Source organism: Euleptes europaea, chromosome 19, assembly GCF_029931775.1.
Source record: "Euleptes europaea isolate rEulEur1 chromosome 19, rEulEur1.hap1, whole genome shotgun sequence".
Classification (NCBI taxonomy): Eukaryota; Metazoa; Chordata; class Lepidosauria; order Squamata; family Sphaerodactylidae; genus Euleptes; species Euleptes europaea.
In genome coordinates this window covers 18579774-18599050 of record NC_079330.1, presented here as the reverse complement: position 1 = coordinate 18599050, position 19277 = coordinate 18579774, and the positions used below count along the sequence as shown (strand labels likewise).

General features: G+C 49.2%; 1 protein-coding gene across 1 annotated transcript in view; it reads left to right on the top strand.

Moving 5' to 3' along the window:
* Positions 1–3680: 3680 nt before the first annotated feature.
* Positions 3681–19277, top strand: part of RFFL (ring finger and FYVE like domain containing E3 ubiquitin protein ligase) — a 46123-nt gene continuing 30526 nt past the window's right edge. Inside the window, exon 1 of the mRNA XM_056864888.1 lies at positions 3681–3713. The gene's annotated coding sequence lies outside the window, so the exon portion shown is untranslated. The remainder of the gene's footprint in view (positions 3714–19277) is intronic.

The following is a 19277-nucleotide window of genomic DNA, read 5'->3' as shown; positions in this document are numbered from 1 at the left end:
AGGTTGAGAGCGTGTGACTGGCCAAAGGTCATCCAGCAAGCTTCCGTGGCAGAGGGGGGGATTCAAATCTGAACTATAACCACTACACCACACTGGCTCTCAGTGCCTACCTGCAGTCTGAAGTGGTTCAGTCCAGGCACAGAGTTACCGGCTCATCTGGCAAGTGCTCACTCCAATACGGTGTAGACTGGATTTTAGGGACCTTCCTTGGCTTTTTACAAAGTTCGTGCAGAACAGGGAATCACCATTTAACAAATAGCGCAGCTGGAATCTGCTGGGAGGCCCTGAGTTACTGGCATTTATGGGAAGTCCCAAGCCAAGATAGGGTTGCTCCTATTTCTGGAATATTAAGAGTATGATTAACTGTATAAAAATGTTCTCAATGAACAGAATGTTCCTCTGCAAATATTCATTTCTGGAAGACCGAGCGGTTGAGTCAAACGATTAGGTGTTGTTAGTGGACCAAAGCCAGGTTTAAAAGGTTGCTGAAATGGGCCAGTTATCCCATTTGGGTGGTGGAGCTGTGATCTGTGGCTTTTGGCACAAACCCAAACAATAGTAGAATACTGCCTTTATATTTAAGACATGTTGCTGGACTGAAATTTGGGAAGGCTGCAGTCAGGGTGTGTGTGTCGGGCTATATAGTGTGCTGCCTCGGACAGATGCTACATGGAAATCCTTTAAATGCTCCCATCAACTTGAGGTTCACTGGATGATCTTGGGCCAGTCCTTCTCGCTTGCATTAATCTACCCTGCAGGGTGGTTGTGAGAATAAAATGGCAGGTTGGGGAATGGTGGATGCCGCTCTGAGCTCCCTGGCGGAAGGGTGGGGAAAATGTCATAATAGTAAGATCAAATAATCCAAGCATATGAGCTTCATGGAACTCTCTTCCTCAGGCTGGATATTGCTCCATATCCAAGGGACAGACTGTGGGGAAGATGTTTCTGAGCATAGCATTTATTCTTTGGCTGAAGATGGTGATCTGTAGCCTCTTCAGAGAAGTCCGTATATCCATTTGGCCTCCCTACGGCTGTACCACACAATGGGGAGAGAATGAGTATCATGGAGGGGGGATAGAAGTGTCTCCCCTCAATAATTTCTCACTATAGAGGATGAAGGGGCTGTCTGGTTTCCCCTCAAGAATTTTGTTTCTGCCATAATGGTAGCACTTCCTTGGACTAGCAGTTTACTGTACTTTTTGTTTGTCCTGGATATGTCTATTTATATCATGAATTATAAATCCTACATTATTGGAACTTAAGGATGTATGTGTTTTGTATTTCTTCTGTATTTTTTATGCTAGTAAAATTCTAGGACATGATGCCCTTGAGCTGGCTATCAATAAAAAGGTAATGCTGATTGCAATAATAGCATGATGATTTTTGTGGTTAATTACTTTAAAATAGTACTAATCGTTTCACAGCGGTTTTAGCATGGGAATGCACCTTTCTCAGACTTGTGACTGATGACAATTAAAATATTTTAAACCCAGGAACTAGCCTGCCTGATAGGGCTCTCTCATGTGTACTTATCAATACTTTTTAATTTTTTATTTTCAGAAATATTTGAAGAAAGTATGTTGTTGGAAATGAATTCTGTTTCAGTGGCCGGGTCTGCCCCTGAATTTCTCCCTATGTACCATTCTTAAAATAAAGCCAACTACTACTTAAAACCCTTACAATTGAAAAGAACAAGAGTCCAGTAGTACCTTAAAGACTAACAACATTTCTGGCAGGGTATGGAGTGAGCTGTTGAAGTGTCTATGAATAAGTTCCCAGCATTCACATGGACACGGGAATGAGCAGACATGCAAGCACCAAGCAAAGCCCCTTCCCTTCACTTGAAGTGCCTGAAAGCAGTACACACACTCATTAGCATCGCCCGCTCAGACCCCCCTTTCCTAGGCTGAAGCTCTCTCTCCCCTCCCGCTCGGGGACACGCGGAACTCTCTTATCTGACATAAGGTACACTGTATTCCCCGGCTAGTGAAACTGACAAGCGAAGACGCGCCTGCGCTTAGAGAATTACTGATGCATCGCAAGTAGACAACAATGCATAACGAAGCACCACGTGATCGAAAATGTATCTTTATTGAAAACGTAGTTGCCTGAAAGTTATAGATCATACTGCTTGCCTCTTGGGGGTGGGGAGTGTCGTCTCCCACCTGCCATTTGGGTGCGGAGTTGCACACCCAATTCTATCTTTGATCAAATAAAGAGCTGTTAGCTTCATCCAATTGACTCAATAAAGGAAGCCGCGGCCTTCCAATTTGCAGGATCTGAGCAGGGCTGTCAAAGATAGGACATTTTGGAGGACTTTCATTCATAGGGTTGCCATGAGTCGGAAGCGACTTGACGGCACTTAACACACACACAGCTTCATCCAACCTCCTCTGAATTGTCTGTCATTGGACTCTATGGATAATTGGGGTGCAACACTGTGGCTTTCAAAGGCTCATACCCTGCCAGAACTGTTGTTAGTCTTTAAGGAGCTACTGGACTCTTGCTCTTTTCTGTCGCTATTGACAGACTAACACGGCTACCCGTCGTACATTTCTGGCAGGGTTGCCAGGTTCCTCTTTGCCACCAGCAGGAGGTTTTTGGGGCCGAGCCAGCGGAGGGCAGGGTTTGGGGAGGGACTTCAATGCCGTAGAGTCCAATGGCCAAAGCGGCCATTTTCTCCAGGTGAACTGATCTGTATTGGCTGGAGATCAGTTGTAATAGCAGGAGATCTCCAGCTAGTACCCAGAGGTTGGGGGAGAAATAGACCCCACTGTACTAATATCGGGAGGATGAGGAACTCAGTACAGGAGCGAAGTGTATACAAAGTGCAAAAAACTTTACAAGCTACCAAAATAACATAACGGTACAACTATACACACTATATACACTACTAAGTAGAAACATACAAGCTAAGACAAACAATGTGACTGACAAGGTGGAAAAAAAGTGTCAAATTGACACAGCTAATGTTCATAAAGTCTCTCTCAATTGTAGGAGAAATGGTATCCAAAGGATTTTCAACGAGGTTCCCAACTACTTAGTAGTATATATAGTGTGTATAGTTGTACTGTTATGTTGTTTTGGTAGCTTATAAAGTTTTTTGCACTTTGTATACACTTCGCTCCTGTACTGAGTACCCAGAGGCTGGCAACCCGAAGGGTATGAGCTTTTGTGAGTCATAGCTCACTTCTTCAGATGCAGCTAGAATGTGAATCCGTCTGCCCTTACAATTGAAAAAGGCTCTCCTCCAAAAAAAAAGTACGACCTTAACTTTTTAAAAAAATTGTGATATTTTTTCCCCCCACCCAACCCCAATGGATTCGAACTTGCGGACTATGTACTTTCTCCCCTTTGGTGGAAGCTGTCACCTCCATGTGGCTAGAAGGCGGGGGGGGGCGGTCCTTCCCTTCCCGAGCGGCTTTTCTAGCTGGAATCGCCTTCTCTATGGCTCGGGGCGCTCTGGCCCGCCCCTCGTCTCTCCTCCCAGCCGCCCTCTTTCGCTCGCCTGACCAACGGCTCGGCCCCGCCTCCCCGCGTTGCCATAGCAGCGCCGCCGCCGCCGCGCATTGTGCGGCTGGCAGGAGGGCGGGCGAGGGGCGGAGCGTCGAGGGCGGGCTCCGCCTCGGCTCCCCCCCAGACCCCGCCCGCTCCGCCTCTCTCGCTCAGTCAGTCTGAGCTCGGCCAGCGGCGGAGGAGAACGTCGAGCGGAGGTGAGGAGGGGCGGAGGACGGACCCTGGTGGGCTGTACCATGTATGGCGAAAAAGGGGGGGAGCCAGTTAGGGTTATGGAGCGGCCAGTGGGAGGGGCCAAAGCGCGGAGCGCTGGGGTGTCAGTCAGTGGGAGGGGCTTAATGGGGAGGGGCAAGGATGTGGGGGGGAAGGGGAAGTGGGGCTGGGGCAAAAGGGGAGGGGCCTGTTCTTTTGGGAGGGGGGTCAACAAAGCTGACCTGGCTTTGGTTGGGGGTTAGTGGGAGGGGCTTGGTTGGGGGTTGGTGGGAGGGGCTTCATTGGGAAGTGGGGCTGGGGCAAAAGGGGAGGGGCCTGTTCTTTTGGGAGGGGGGTCAACAAAGCTGACCTGGCTTTGGTTGGGGGTTGGTGGGAGGGGCTTCAGTGGAAGGAGGGGAGTGCAATAAGTTAAGGGGTGATCGAGTCATGCTTTGTGAAAGGCATGGGGGAGAAGGAGCAATGGGGGGACAGACAGTCAGGGAAGGGGGTATCAGAATGTATGGGGCTGTGCTGAGTGGGAGGGGCTTTAATAGTTATAAGAGGAGGGGGCAAAAAGTTTTTTTGGGGGGAGGCATGTGATGCTTTATGGCATGTTTTGCCAAAGGGGGGGCGGCTTTGGGGGCAAATGTGGAAGGGTCTCAGTTGCCTTGAGTCAAGGCTGGAGGGTGGCACTGAAGGATATCTGGATGGGGGGGCTTATATGGGAGAGGGCGAACTTCTCTGTGCATGGGGGGGGGCGTGAGAAGTTTTGGATGGAGTGGGGGGGCCAGGTGGGTGTTGCTTTGTGATAGATGGGGGGGGGCTTTCTCCCGGAGGGTTCATTGAGAAGACTGCAGCTTGTGGGGGACAGAAGGTGGCTGTGGGGCAAACAGGAGAGTGTTTCTTTGAAAGGGGGAGATAGAATTTTTATATATATATATATATATATATATATATATATATATATATATATATATATATATATATATATATATATATATATATATATATATATATATATATAACATATGGGTGTGGTAATATATATATATTTATAACATATGCAAATCAAGACTGCCGGAGGTGAGCTGGGAGGGGTAGAAAGGAAATTAGAGACTCTTAAGGGGTATAATCCTTGTGCTTGAACTGGTGACAGGGAAAGAGTTTGGGAGGCATGTTTGGAATGGGGAGACCTGGGTTCAAATCCTCCCTCACGTGGTCCTTGGGCAGTCTTGTGGATTTATCATGGGGATGGGGTGGAGAATCACTCCACAGCTGGGCAGGGGAAACAGGTGTCTGCTCTGGGGAGTCAAACGTTAGGAAACGGAGGAGCTGAGGGATGGATTGGTGGAAGGGCTTGGGGGGGATCTCTGCTTGGGGGGGATCATGGGGGAATAGAACTTGTGGGGCTGACCAAGGTGGGGGTGGGATGGGTATTCTGAGACTGAAGGAGCTGGGGGCAGCGGGATTCATGGAGCTAAGCTAGGGGGGGCGATGGGGAAATGGGGAGTAGTTATGGGTTTGAGTGATCCAGGGTCAACAAAGATCACCGAAAAGATAAAAGGGGGCTGGGGGTGGAGAGAAAGCGATGACTGGGAAAGGAGTAGAGGGGGGTCTAGGTTTGCTTAGAGAGGGCAGTTGGAATGACCTGGAAGTATAAATTGTGGGAGTAACACTCCCCACCCCCGTGTCCTTCTTTTCCCTGTGTTGGGAGCTGTCAGATGTTTTGCTTGGGGTGTTGGCCTGCCGAATGTTTCCTGTTTACTCCTGGGGCAAAGAGCGCCTTGGATGAACGGTGACATAGCGAGGGGTTCCTCTGAACTCCTAGGAAGTGAGCTGAAGCCTTAACCTTCCCCGGGAGAGGGAGGGGCTGTGGCTCAATTTGTAGAGCATCTGCTTAGCATGCAGAAGGTCCCTGGTTCAATCCCCGGCATCTCCAGGTGATGTGAAAGACCTCTGCCTGAGACCCCAGGACCCTGCAAATAGGTGATGTGAAAGGCCTCTGCCTGAGACCCCGGAGAGCCGCTGGCGGTCTGAGTAGACAATACTGACTTTGACCTACAAAGGGTCTGATTCAGTGTAAGGCAGCTTCGTGTGTTCATGAGAGTGTGGACGGGAATGCACCTTTAAACAAGAGCAGTTTCTTCCTGCTGAAACTTAAACTGCAAATTGCTTCGTCTCCGCACGGTCCTCATTCCCAGTTCTGTTGACACCCCACCCTGTCGGTACAGGTAGTGCAGCTCTCTACTCCCAGAGTAAAATGTAAGAGAATAGGCTGCTCGTGCAACTTGTGTTGCAGGTCTGCCCTGTGTTGTCTGGCGAGTGTTGTAATTTCTGGATATCAGATGTCCGCCGAGTCGCCTTGAGTTCATGAGATTCTTCATGGAGAAATGTCTTGGGGGCGACTTGGTGACGTGCGGGAACGTTGGGATTGTGTCATCACTGTGATCCTCCCTTCCAAGTTTCCGCTGAATGTTTTAGGGGCAGCAGCGAGTCGCTGTATGGGAAATCCCCTCCCTTCTGTTTCTGTGTCAGGAGCAGAGAAATTAGCATTTTGAACAGCAAGTCAAAAAAAAAAATGCAGTGGAGGCAGGAAATAGGAGGCTTGAAAGGAGGGGTGGATTTGAGTCGAAGGTGGTTTGGCAGCTCTGAGAGAAACGATTTCCTCTGGGGATGCTCAAGTATTGGAACAGTAGATTTTCACAATTTGTACTGAAAACTAACAGCCGCCTCCTGTGCCCAAAGAGTTATTTGCTGCCAAGGCTTATGTACCAAAATCTTGACACAAAAATGTTTCTGCCGTACTAACGGTCGTATATTTTGGCGGAGTGGGTCATAAGAGGCGCTGAGAGACGGTGCTTTACGGTTTTTGACAAGCATAACCTCTGCACATCTGTCAAAGTGACGCAGAAGCGAGTTCGTTGCCAAGTTAGTAGAGATCCCCCCCCCGCTATGGAACAGAACAAGGTGACCCACTAAAACACGTGGTTTGTGTTTTGTATGTGGGCTTTGTGCCTTCGGAATAGTTGTGCAACTTCTTCCTCCCGTTCTTGTCTCTCAAGGCGCCAAGAGGAAATGGTTTGGGGTTTCAGTGCTCTGCCTAGCTGGGCTATGGAAAATGCGGTGTGTGTTTACTGTTGTCTTATCTGCAGCAGTTGAGAAGATGGGCAAAGCAGTACTCAGCCCTCAGGATCAGCGTTACCACTTGAGGTCATTTAGTCTCTCCTTTTGACTGTCGGGAGAGTGTCACTTGTGTGGGGTCAGAGGAAATCCCCTGAAATCCCTATGACCTGGATGCCAGCTGAATCTTAACTCCAGAGAGTGGATGCTGGTTGAGAAGGCAGATGTGCTTGGCACTGGTTGGGGGGTCTGTGTGCTATTTTGGAATCTGTTGAATAAGCTTAGAAGAAGAAGAAGAGTTGGTTTTTATATGCTGACTTTCTCCACCAATTAAGGCAGAATCAAACCAGCTTACAATCACCTTCCCCTCCCCACAACAGACACCCTGTGAGGTAGGTGGGGCTGAGAGAGTGTGACTAGCCCAAGGTGACCCAGCTGGCTTCATGTGTAGGAGTGGGGAAACCAACCCGGTTCACCAGATTAGTGTCTGCTGCTCATGTGGAAGAGTGGGGATTCAAACCCAGTTCTCCAGATCAGAGTCCACCGCTCCAAACCACCGCTCTTAACCACTACACCATGCTGGCTCTTAGGGGTGCTTGGAGTCCTGGACCCATTGTGGCTCTTGGAGAAGCAGCTGGGGCTACTTGTCAGGAATGCCTTTTGTCATTTAACAACTGATCAGTAACTTCTCTCTTGCATTCTGCCAACCCAGTGACCCCTGGTCCATGCTTCCACCACCTCCAGCTGGACTTCTATAAAACAGTCTGCACGGGGCCACCCTTGAAGGTTATTTGGAAGCATTACCTTGCACAGAACACGACAGATTGCCTTTTGACTTGCATCAGGCAAGCGCGCTCATGAAACACTAGGTCAGAAAATTGCAATGTGTTTCCCATTGGGTCCAGGACTCAAACCGACTTACAATCACCTTCCCCTCCTCACAACAGACACCCTGTGAGGTAGGTGGGGCTGGGAGAGCTGTGACTGGCCCAGGTCACCCAGCTGGCTTCACGTGTAGGAGTGGGGAAACAAATCCAGCTCACCAGATTAGCCTCCGCCGCTCTTGTGGAGGAGTGGGGAATCGAACCGGTTCTCCAGATCAGAGTCCACCGCTCCAAACCACCGCTCTTAACCACTACGCCACGCTGGAGAGAAGTGGTAGCCACAAGAGCAGTGAAGGGAGGAATCGAGTACCAGAGCAGAGAAGATACAGCTAGGTTGGTTTCTGTAAGAATTGGCAGTTGGGGGAAGGCCTCCAAGGGAGACGTGCAGTGCAGGACTGTGTATGTTTACTCAGAAGTAAGTCTCCATTGATTTAATAGGGCTTATTCCAAGGAGTAATCCCCACTAGTTAGAATGGGACTGGCTTCTGAGTAAACATGTGCAGGAGATCACTGCTTTTTCCCTCTCCCCAGCGTTTGACATACATCTCTTTGGATCTCATCTTTCTTTGCAAGGATTTCACACAAAAGGGATTTTGTTGCTGAATTAAACTGTGGAAAGAGGCAGGCTAGGTACGGCCTAGGTTTGACCGGCAATCTCTTGGTAGGAAACCAAAGAAGCAATCAAAGAGAATGTGTGCGATGCCCCACACACTATTGACACAGCTCTGGTATACACAGGCTGTAGGACACAGGATCATACCACTTCAAGCTGTAGGTATCTACAGCTGAGTGGGCTTCTGCTCGACAATCTCCCTTGCAAGTAGAAATCTAGCCCTCCAAAGGAGTGGATTGGGCTGGTCTGTATCTCACCTGAAAGTGCTAATTCTTTACCAGCAAGGTGCTTCCCTGGAAAAGAGGAGCATTTGGGACAACCACCATCTCTCCAAATGACTCTGTCCTGCCTTCTGTCCTGCCTTCTCCTGTATGTGTAGACCAGGACCTTGGTGAAAGTTGTTCTTGGCCCATGGGGGGTTTCTTGTGTCCTGAAACGAACCATGTGCCTCCTCGAAAACAGGCGCTTGAAAGACAGAACTAAAAAGTGAAACAAGAAGATGAAAGCTAGAGGGAGTTTGGCAGTTTCACAAAGCGCCAAATTTGTTTGTTCACTTCTCTGTAGTTCGTCCCCACCCTCCCTGCGGCCTTGAGCGGATTGGCATGACTCACCTGTGCCCAAAACTGGGCAGAGGGTAGCTCATAAAAATCAACAGTTGCCAGGATGACCTTAGGGGGCTTGTGTGCCTGCCCTCTTAACCAGGCGCACCTCAAAAACCACTTTACTATCTCAAGCCCTAACTGGTTTTTGCCTGGCCAAGAGATGGGGTTGAACGAGGCAGTTTTGATACAGCCATCTGCCAGATCTGAAGGATGCTTACTTCAAAATACACCAGTGGGACCGAACTACCACTCAGCAGAGTGGAATTTGCCTCTGATCTTTTGCCGTGATAAATTTGTTTGTTTTTAAGGTGCCTCGGGGCACTATTTCAGGGATCCCCAAACTTGCTGAGCCAGGCGGGGGGTGCTGCTGGAATGCCGAGAGAGGCTCACGGGCCGCCACCACACAATGTCTGCCCAGGGAGGCAATCACAAAACCTTGGGAGGTTCTAAGCCAAGAATTGCCCAGTGATGGAGGTGGCTAATCCTGAAGAGATGCTCTCTGTGGAAATGCAGGAGACGCCTCCGGAGGTCTTCTGAAGTGCTTCCTGCACTAATGAATTGGAAGAAAGCCCGGGGAGGGAAGGGCTGTGGCTCATTGGTAGAGCCTCTGCTTGGCATGCAGAAGGTCCCAGGTTCAATCCCCGACATCTCCAGTTAAAGGGACTAGGCAGGTAGGTGATGTGAAAGACCCCTGCCTGAGACCCTGGAGAGCTGCTGCTGGTCTGAGTAGACAATACTGACTTGGATGGACCCAGGGTCTGATTCAGTAGAAAGCAGCTTCATGTGTTCATGTGACTTGCCCTTAACTTTAGGGAAGAGATGCTTCGGCGAAGAACCAAGTTGGCCCCAAGAAACACATAGGCTGGTACTGTGTTCACCACGTTCCGGATTAATAGCCATTGGGAGCCAGCATTGTGTAGTGGTTAGGAGTGGTGGACTCTTATCTGGAGAACCGGGTTGGGTTCCCCACTCGTCCGCATGAGCAACGAGCTCTGATCTGGTGTACCGGGTTGGATTCCTCACGCCTCCACGTGAAGCCTGCTGGGTGACCTTGGGCTAGTCACAGTTCTCACAGAACTCTTATCAGCCCCACCCACCTCACAAGGTGTCTGTCGTTCTGAGAGAACTGTGACTAGCCCAAGGTCACCCAGCTGGCTTCATGTGGAGTTGTGGGGAAACAAACCAGGTTCTGCTGCTCATGTGGAGGAGCAGGGAATCCAACCTGGTTTTCCAGAATAGAGTTCACCGCTCTTAACCACTACACCATGCTGGCTCTCCAAAGTACAAAGTCCCAAGAATTCTTTATCGTGTGAGGGGTGGGGGTGTTGATTCAGGGGGACCTCCCAGCAATGTCAACTCCTTTAAAAAAATCTCGCTTGCTTTACTCTAATGCCTAAGCCATAGCCATCAGACAAGCTACTATTCTGGTTCATTTGAAATTAAATTGCATTAAATTGCAATCACACTTTTGGTTATAGAAAGCCAGCCATAATTGTCATTTCTCTCATTGCTTTGGTCGAGGGTGGGTGGGTTCAAAAGTGCCAATTCATGTGCACGCTTCCCCCTTGGACAGCCGAACCCTAGTTTGCTTAAACATCTTATCTGCTTGCAGGGTCAGAAGGGAGAACAGCCCTTGGGAAAGGTCTGAAGCTCTTTTGCCTTGCCTTCTGGCCTTGAGTAAGGGATAGCAAGGTCATCTCCGCTGATAGGTCCTCAGAGTTATGTAGATTTTTAAAAAGTCATTAGTAAAGGGCCCAGGGCTACTGGGGTGTGTGTGTATGACTGAAAGGACCCTGTGCTGGTGTCCCATTATGCACTGGAGGCTGTTACTCAGAAGTAACACGCCTCAAACCGTTGATTGAACTGAGGCTAAAAACTGTTCGCAGTTGATAGTCCTGGATATTCTTTTTTATACATAATTTTTATTTTATATATAATAGCATACAAAAAAAAAAAGGAGGAAAAGGGGACAACAAACACGGGCCCGTGTCCAAGCTTTAACAAATTAGTACATTCATATATCAACTTCAATCTCACCCCTTAAAATCTGGAACTAATTCTTTAGAATGCCCTTTTAAAAAAATTACTATTCTCTTGTAGAGTGCAAAATTTTACAAAATATTTAAAAACACTTGGTAATAATTAATCAGATACTCTTTAATACCTCAATGTAAGTTGATAATCTTAATTCTAAGAATAAACTGAATATCATTTTCTAATACTAAATACCAGTAAATCTCTATGTTCTACCCCTAGGATAGTCCTGGATATTCTTGAAGCTTTGCAGCCTGCGCTTAGTACTGGACCTTGGCAAATATCCTTTTGTTTGGGTACGAGAGGAGAGTCGGTGTTCAGGTGTGTCAAACGTAAGGCCTGACCGCTTGAGAGCTCTTATCTGGCCCATGAACCAGCCGAGGCAGCCACACCCCCAACTCTTGATCTGGGCTGGCGAGGCATGGCCCGGCCTGACCGAGTTACATTTATGTCATATCCAGGCCTCGTAACAATTTCACACCACTGTGCCAGTGCATGGAAAGGTGCCGCATCATGCTGTGTTTACAAAAGAGAGTTCTCCCTGTCACCTGAATCTGATAAGGTACTTCATTGCAAGCACGAGCTTTCCCCCGGAAGGAGGAACTCTGCTCAGATTTGAGGCTTGCTAGCTAGCCTGATGAAAAGCGCCGCCTGGATTGTATGGGATCCTGACGACATCACTCGCTTTTGGACACGCAGCTTTGTCTTCTGCCGAGCCGTACCGTTGGTCCTCACAGCAGTGTATTCTCAGGCAGAAGCATCTTTCTCGCCACCTGCTGCCTGAAATCCTTTACGGAGGAGATGGTTGAGGTTGAACCTGGGATCTTTTGTTTGTACCCTACTGCTGAGCTGCCCTGACCTGGATGGCCCAGGCTAGCCTGATCTCATCAGATCTCAGAAGCTAATCAGGGTCAGCCCTGGTTAGAGCTTGGATAGGAGACCACCAAGGAATACCAGGGTCATGATGCAGAAGAAAGCAATGGCCGATCACCTCTTTTAATCTCTTCCCTTGAAAATCCTTTGAGGTCACCACAAGTTGGCTGTGACTTGACGGCACTTTACACGCACACTGCTGAGCTATGGAGCCATTCCCAATCTATGGAACTGTTTTATACTGAAGGGGGGCGGAGTCACATATCAGTGGTACACCACGTGTGTTGGACAGAGAAAGTCCTTGCTTCAATCCCTGCCATTTCTGCTGAAAGGCTCTCATGTGTCAGTGGAAGATCCTTCCCTGCAGGAAGCCTTGGAGAGTCACTACCATCCAGAGCAGACAGTGCTGAGCTCGGGGAAGGGCTGTGGATCAGTGGTAGAGCATCTGCTTGGCATGCAGAAGGTCCCAGGATCAATCCCCGGCATCTCCAGTTAAAGGGACTAGGCAAGTAGATGATGTGGAAGACCTCTGCCTGAGACCCTGGAGAGCCTCTGCCGGTCTGAGTAACCAATACTGACTTTGATGGACCAAGGGTCTGATTCAGTATAAGGCAGCTTCGTGTGTTCATGTGTGTGAGCTAGATGGGCTGGCAATAGTACTATACAACATGGCTCCAGGCTTATGTGTCCCCCATGAATATGGCCTCTTGCCTGTATATCCCAGTGCAATTTCTGCTGGTTCTCCCAGGTTGCGGGCAGAAAAAAGGCCTCTCCAGCTCTTGATGTCTGAGATTCTTTAACCAGAGCTAACGGGGAACCAAACCTGTGACATCCCGCTCGCTAAGTCACAGTCTCTTCTGCTGAGCTGTGGCCCTCTTCTGCAGCACCCTCTCACTCCTCAGCGTTCCTTTACACAGAGCCACCGGCTCCGCATCTCGCAATGCGGCTTGCAATGCGCCACCCTCCCTCGTTCGCGATGACACGGCCCCGGTCTTGCATCATGTGCCTCTGCTCTCTGCTGCCCTGCTCCCTCGAGCCTTTAGGATCTTGAAATAGCTGTGGCTTAGGCAACCTGCTGAGTATATGGATTCCTGGGGTGGGAGGGGAAATGATGCCTGGGCTACCTGGACCTTGGACTGGCTAGGCAACTAAGGCCGTCAGGCTGCGTCTCGGCAGAGATTCCATTCCAGCTGCAGCCCCTCCCCTCTATACAGGTGCTTTTGGCACCTTCCTATAACTGCACCAGGGTTTTTTGCTCAACCTGCATCTCTTAACAGGTGTCTGCATTTTTTGGAGAATGTAGGGAGCCTCAGAAATAGTCCTGATGTTCTAGAATGCTGTTTTCTAACTGCAGAAACCAGTTCTATGGGGAGAAGCTGTAATGGCCTGCTGGAACAGAAAGAGCTTGCTACGGAGACGTCTTCCACCATGGTAGCTTGTTTTGGCAGCGGAAGAATAATGGGGCAGGCGGGTGCGGCTGTGCCTGCGTAGAGGCTGCGGGCTAAAATAATGTTTCGATTGTTTTCTGAGCCGGGGCTTGCTCTGAAAGGAAGCTTGTGTGTCCGCTGGCACAGGTGCCCCAGCGATGGTTGGCAAGCGTTCTGTGCCCCTTGCCTCAAAGCAGAATGGTTTGTGTCAACATAAAAGTTCTGGGTTCAGTGCCCTTTTCCTTTTGGTTTGTAAACCAACAGACGTTACGCTGCAGTCCTGTGTGGAGAGATAACTCTGGTCTAAATTCATCCGTAGGTTTGGGTTTAAGTCTGGTATAACCCTGAGTAGGATTACAGAATAGTTGGATTTGCTTTGGATAGACTGAAACCGGATGGATGTTTAATGACTTGCAGCTTTTAAGGCCTGTGAGATGTATTATGCACACACCTAAACGGTGCATACCGTAAACACATGTACTGTGCATAAGAATCCTGCAAGACCATAGCAGAAGTCCATCCTGTCTAGTGTCCCATCCCCTTCCCTGACTAGCCAAAAAGCAGGGCACGAACAGCACCCCCCTCCCATTTTGTGCTCCACCATTTGGTATTTGGAACAAAACCCTCCCTGGACATGTAGATTCCATCTAGTTATAGTGGCTAAAAGCTCTTAAGCTCTCATTAACGGCCTTTTATGCATGGCTGTTTCCCTCTCGGTCACCCCTCCCATGACTTCGGGTCTTTGTTTTGATTATGCGCATCATTTCCAACCTGTAGAGCATCTGGTTGGCACGCAGAAGGTCCCAGGTTCAGTTCCCGGCATCTCCAGTTAAAGGGACTAGGCAAGTAAGTGATGTGAAAGACCCCTGCCTGAGACCCTGGAGAGCTGCTGCTGATCTGAGTAGCAATACTGACTTTGATGGGCCAACGGTCTGATTCGATATAAGGCGGCTTCATGTGTTCCACTCTCCTTCCACTCTTGTAAGACGCCTCTCCCGTAAGTCGTCATGCCACCGATGGCCCTCTCCAATATCTTTTAAGAGCTGTCTGTGCTAGCGGTCATGGCTCCACCCACTGGTGGGGAATTCCACAGCTCAATGACTCATTGAGTAAGGAATTACTTCCTTTGGCCTGTCCCTGAATCTGCACCTTGTCATCTTAGGGCAGCACTACGCTCCCTTTTATGGCCTGCCCATCCTCTCCTCCGTGGGGCTGTTCCATATCACTTTGTGTAAACTGGGGCCTTTGTTAGCGCAAGCCCATTTCGTTGGCAGAGAATTCTTACTAGCGTTCCCAGGGGGGGGATGTCTGAGGGACAGACGCTGGCTTCTACACTGTCTTGTTCCAGTTTATGGAGATGCCACCAATACACTGTTAAGCGTGCAGTTGCCGCCTATCCTGGCTGCAGGTTGGCCCAGGCAAGCCCAAGACGGGCTGGCCATGGCTTCCCAAGGGCTTTCTCCAGCCCTGCTGCCTGCGATGACTGGCCCCATCACTCCGCAGTGTCTTCCTCGGTTGTCTTGTAATTTTGCAGAAGGAAAATGCTTGGGAGCAGAAAATTAGCATCTGTAGTGAGATAAGAATACCTTGTCAATATTCAGCCCTGGAGTGGGGGGTCCATTGTTCTGAACTGGTGAATGAACTCAAGTTCAGCAATCTCCAGTTGTAATCTCCCCTTGCAGTTTCTTTGTTTGAGGACCGCCACCCTTAGGTCAGCAGGAGGATGATCTGGACGCTATAGAAACGGTGAATGAGTCGGTATTGTTTAAGCTGTTGAACCATTTCTGGTTGACATCCCTAGTGTTGATCTTGGGGCCCAGACATGCATGCAAAGGTCCAATAAGCAAAGGTGAAGGAGTGGATTTGGGGGTCCATTAAGGACCGCCGACCTGACCCGCACAGCACAGTCTGTTGGGAAGCTCTCCTGTGCAAACGAATGAGTTTCACGCAGGCGAAATTCCAGGTGGGATTGTGTCGCACCTGAATTTTTTGCTCAGGCACTTGAGATGTTCCGGTCCTCCCATTTTTGGCACTTATGACAAGCTATGGTTTGGTGTTGGAGCACCCACTGTACGCGCTGAGGTTCGATTTCTGGCATCTCCTGCTAAAAGTGCCTGGGTAGCAGGAGTTGGGAAAGGTACTTCTCTGCCGGAGACCCTGGAAGAGGCATTTACAGTCAAGAGTAGTCGAGACTGAGCTGATGGCTCAAGGGCAGATAGTAGAAAGCAGCTTAGTACGAGCCCTGTGCAAGTGAGCACCACCTCAGCTATCTTCAGCGTTCAGCATTTGGCAGACAGATGCTCGCCGGGAGCTCTCCACATCTGCGTGAGAGGCCCACAGGACTTTGGATCATGGCCCAAGAGCTCAGCTGCTTGTCTGCCTTTAACGGTTAACCGTCACTGTTTCGATTATCACTCCTCCGGCGAGGGATGCATTCCTGAAGTGCATCTGGCAAGCCAGCTTGTGGCGCTGTAGCCGTATCTCGCCAGAATCTCTTGCTTTGTTCGAGACTCTTAACTTGGTGCGCCTGGCCGTTGTCTTGTAGGGGCCGGGAGGGTCACACTGGTGAAAACCATCCTGACCTTAGTGGAATTCTGGAACTCTGTGACCGCCTGTCTTTGGCTGGGTTGTGGTCAGCCTTTTGCCTGGGTTTTTTTGCTTGTTTAAACCAGTGGTTCCCAAACCTTTCAGGCCACCGCCCCCTTGGTTCCACAAACTCAACCCCAGCACCCCCTACCTTATCCTGTAAACAGCATTATTCAAAATAGGGGTCTGCATGACTCACTAAAGAAGGTAATAACAATAAAGTTTCAAACCGGTAGCAATTCATTGCACATTCTATTCAAAATCAAATTAAAACGTTTGAGGTGAAATTTATTCAACAAAACCGATGAACTTGATCCAGCAGTACCAGCTCTTCAAAGTCTGGAAAAAAAATTCTGATAGCTTCCATCAAATTTGCCAGCATGGTGCCATAACTAGATGTATTGTAAATTAGTGAAGAACCCAGTTGAAGAGGCCCACCTCTAGCGTCCTACTGCCCCCTTGCCTCTTAGTGCCCCTTCTAGGTAATCCCACTTAGTGCCCCCCTAGGTACTGCCCACTTTGGGAACCACTGGTTTAAACCCTTTTTAGGCCACTCCACCCCCCAAATCTCGAGACGCAGCTTTGACGGATTGGGAGAGAACTGCTCTCTAAACTTGGTGCTCCTCTGACTTTGAGGGGTGCTTTTTGTTGCTTCAAATTTCAGAACGTGTTTGTCTTGTCAACTGGTTGGATTCCCAGTACCAGCGAGACGCTGAGTCTTGTTGCCTTCGAACCCTTTTTTTGCTGTGTGCCAACTGTGTAACGGGAAGTTTTTCTTGGGTTTTTGCCCTCCAGTCGTGGAATCCCATGAGCCTCCTTTGGAAATATGCGGAGTCCCTTGGCATTTGAGTTGGGGCTCAGCAGCTGGGGCGGGGGCGGGATGAACCCCTATGGTGATATCATTTGATTCAGATGGGCTGCCTTGGCGGCTCTGTGCATCTTTTGCTGGCTGAAGGCTCGCATGCTGCTAGTTTTGAGGCCAGCCCGGGTCAAGAGGGCAACACCTCTGAAAATCTTGGGGAGCGGGTTTGGTGGGGTAGCATATATTGGAAAATTAAATTGAATTTTGGGTGTTTATACACTCTGCTTTTCTCTCCAAAGCCGCTTATAACATCCTTATCTCCTCTATTTTTATCATCCCAACAACAACTCTGTGAGGTTGGTTAGGTGGAGAGAGAGTGACTACCCCATGGTCCCCCAGCAACCTTTCAGGGCAGAGCGGCGATTCGAACCTAGGTCTTCCAGGTCCTAGTCTGGCATCCTAGCCATTACACTACACTGCCTGTTGGAGGGGGGAGAGAAGACCCGAAATAAATCAAACATCTGGCAGAGAGATTGTTTACAGTTGAGGCAAGGCAAACATCTAAAGTTGCTTGAGAACAATTGGCTACAGAATTAAGGAGAAAATTTAAGGTCAACTTGGCTTTCACCCATATGCAACCTCAAGGCAACGGCTAGGAGGTTCTCTCCAGGCAGAATCTATCTCTGGCAGAACCGACAACCTTTGGCAAGTGTTCTAGTGGCAGCTTACATGCCAGATGCACTTAAAAATGCATGTCTTGTTGGAGGAACACAGTGGAAACAATTGCCATTTAAGAGGGTTTGCATTTAAACCCTAGGTCTCTTGGGCCGTGGCCCAAAGCTCCGTGGGCTCCCTCGCAGATACAGAAATCTCTGTCAGCAGCTGCATACCAGATGCTCCCTTGTTGATGAAAATGGGGAGGTCCTGTGAACGTCCAGAGATTGCCTTATGCCCCGGTAGATGGCTGGTCCAGTTGTCTGCTTAGCCTGGCAGTGGCTCTCCGGTGTTTTTGGCAAAGAATGGCCTTTCCCAACACTTGGAGATGATCCAAGGACTGAACTCAGGACAAATGTGTGTATTCTGACCCCCTCGAGATCATAAGAAAGGCCCTGTTGGATCAGACCAAGGTCCATCAAGTCCAGCAGTCTGTTCACACAGTGGCCAACCAGGTGCGATCATGTATGCAAAGTGTCTCTCTCCATACCAGGATTAGGTTCCAGCATCCTATTGTTTAAGCACTTGAGTTGTTTTCAACCTTGGCAAAAGTTTTTACTAGCTGCGATGTTTCCAACAACTGGAACCAGCCATTGTTTGCACAATCTGTTTCCTTCCATTTGGAAGTTCTGGCGAAGGGAGCTTAGCCACGCAGGGTAGAGTGGAGAGTCACCGAGCGGCTGGTTTTATCCTCTCCTGGGGGAGCTGGTGTGGATTCAGGAGGCCGGCTTTGTGTCAGCTGGTTCAAGGGCAGGTTTTTTCTAGTGAGTACCTAACTTATATGGTACCTGCCGTTCTGAAGTCCCTCTGATTAGGCAATTGCTCTGATCAAATTCCAGCCAGATGCAGATGAAAGGGAAACAAGCCTTGGGTTGGCTAGTAGAGGAAACTGGCAGCTGTTTAAATACCATTTACCGTTCTGCTGATAACTTGTGATACCAAATGCGAAATGGTAATTATGTAGGTTCTAGTGATGTGAGGTTTTTTTTCCTGACCTTGTTCCAACATTGCCTTTTGCATTATTTGTGTGTGTGTGTGTGTGTTAAGTGCTGTCAAGTTGCTTCCAACTCATGGCGACCCAATGAATCGATGTCCTCCAAAATGTCCTCTTGTTAACAGCCTTGCCTCAGGTCTTGCAAACTGAGGGCCGTGGCTTCTGCTGAGAGCCATCGTGGTGTAGTGGTTAAGAACAGTGGACTCTAATCTGGAAAACCCTGTTTGTTTCCCCAGTCCTACGCATGAAGCCTGCTGGGTGACCTTGGGCTAGTCACAGTTCTCTCCAAACTCTCTCAGTCCCACCTACCTCATAAGGTGTCTGTTGTGGGGAGAAGAAGGAAAGGTGATTGTAACATGGTTTGAGACTCCTTTTGGCAGAGAAAAAAGGTAAAGGTAGTCAGTCCCCTGTGCAAGCACCAGGTCATTACTGACCCATGGGGTGACGTCACATCCTGACGTTTCCTATGCAGACTATGTTTACGGGGTGGTTTGCCATTGCCTTGCCCGGTCATCTACACTTTACCCCCAGCAAGCTGGGTACTCATTTTACTGACCTTTCTTCATCATCATCATAGAGTCAATCCATCTCATGTTGGGTCTTCCTCTTTTCCTGCTGCATAATATGAAAGAAAGGAGCCCCGTGGCGCAGAGTGGTAAGCTGCAGTACTGCAGCCCAAGCTCTGCTCACGCCCTGAGTTCGATCCCGACGGAAGTTGGTTTCAGGTAGCCAGCTCAAGATTGACTCCGCCTTCCATCCTTCCAAGGTCGGTAAAATGAGTACCCAGCTTGCTGGGGGTCAAGGGAAGATGACTGGGGAAGGCACTGGCAAACCACCCCGTGAACCAAGTCTGCCTTGGAAACGTCAGGATGTGACGTCACCCCATGGGTCAGGAATGACCCGGTGCTTGCACAGGGGAC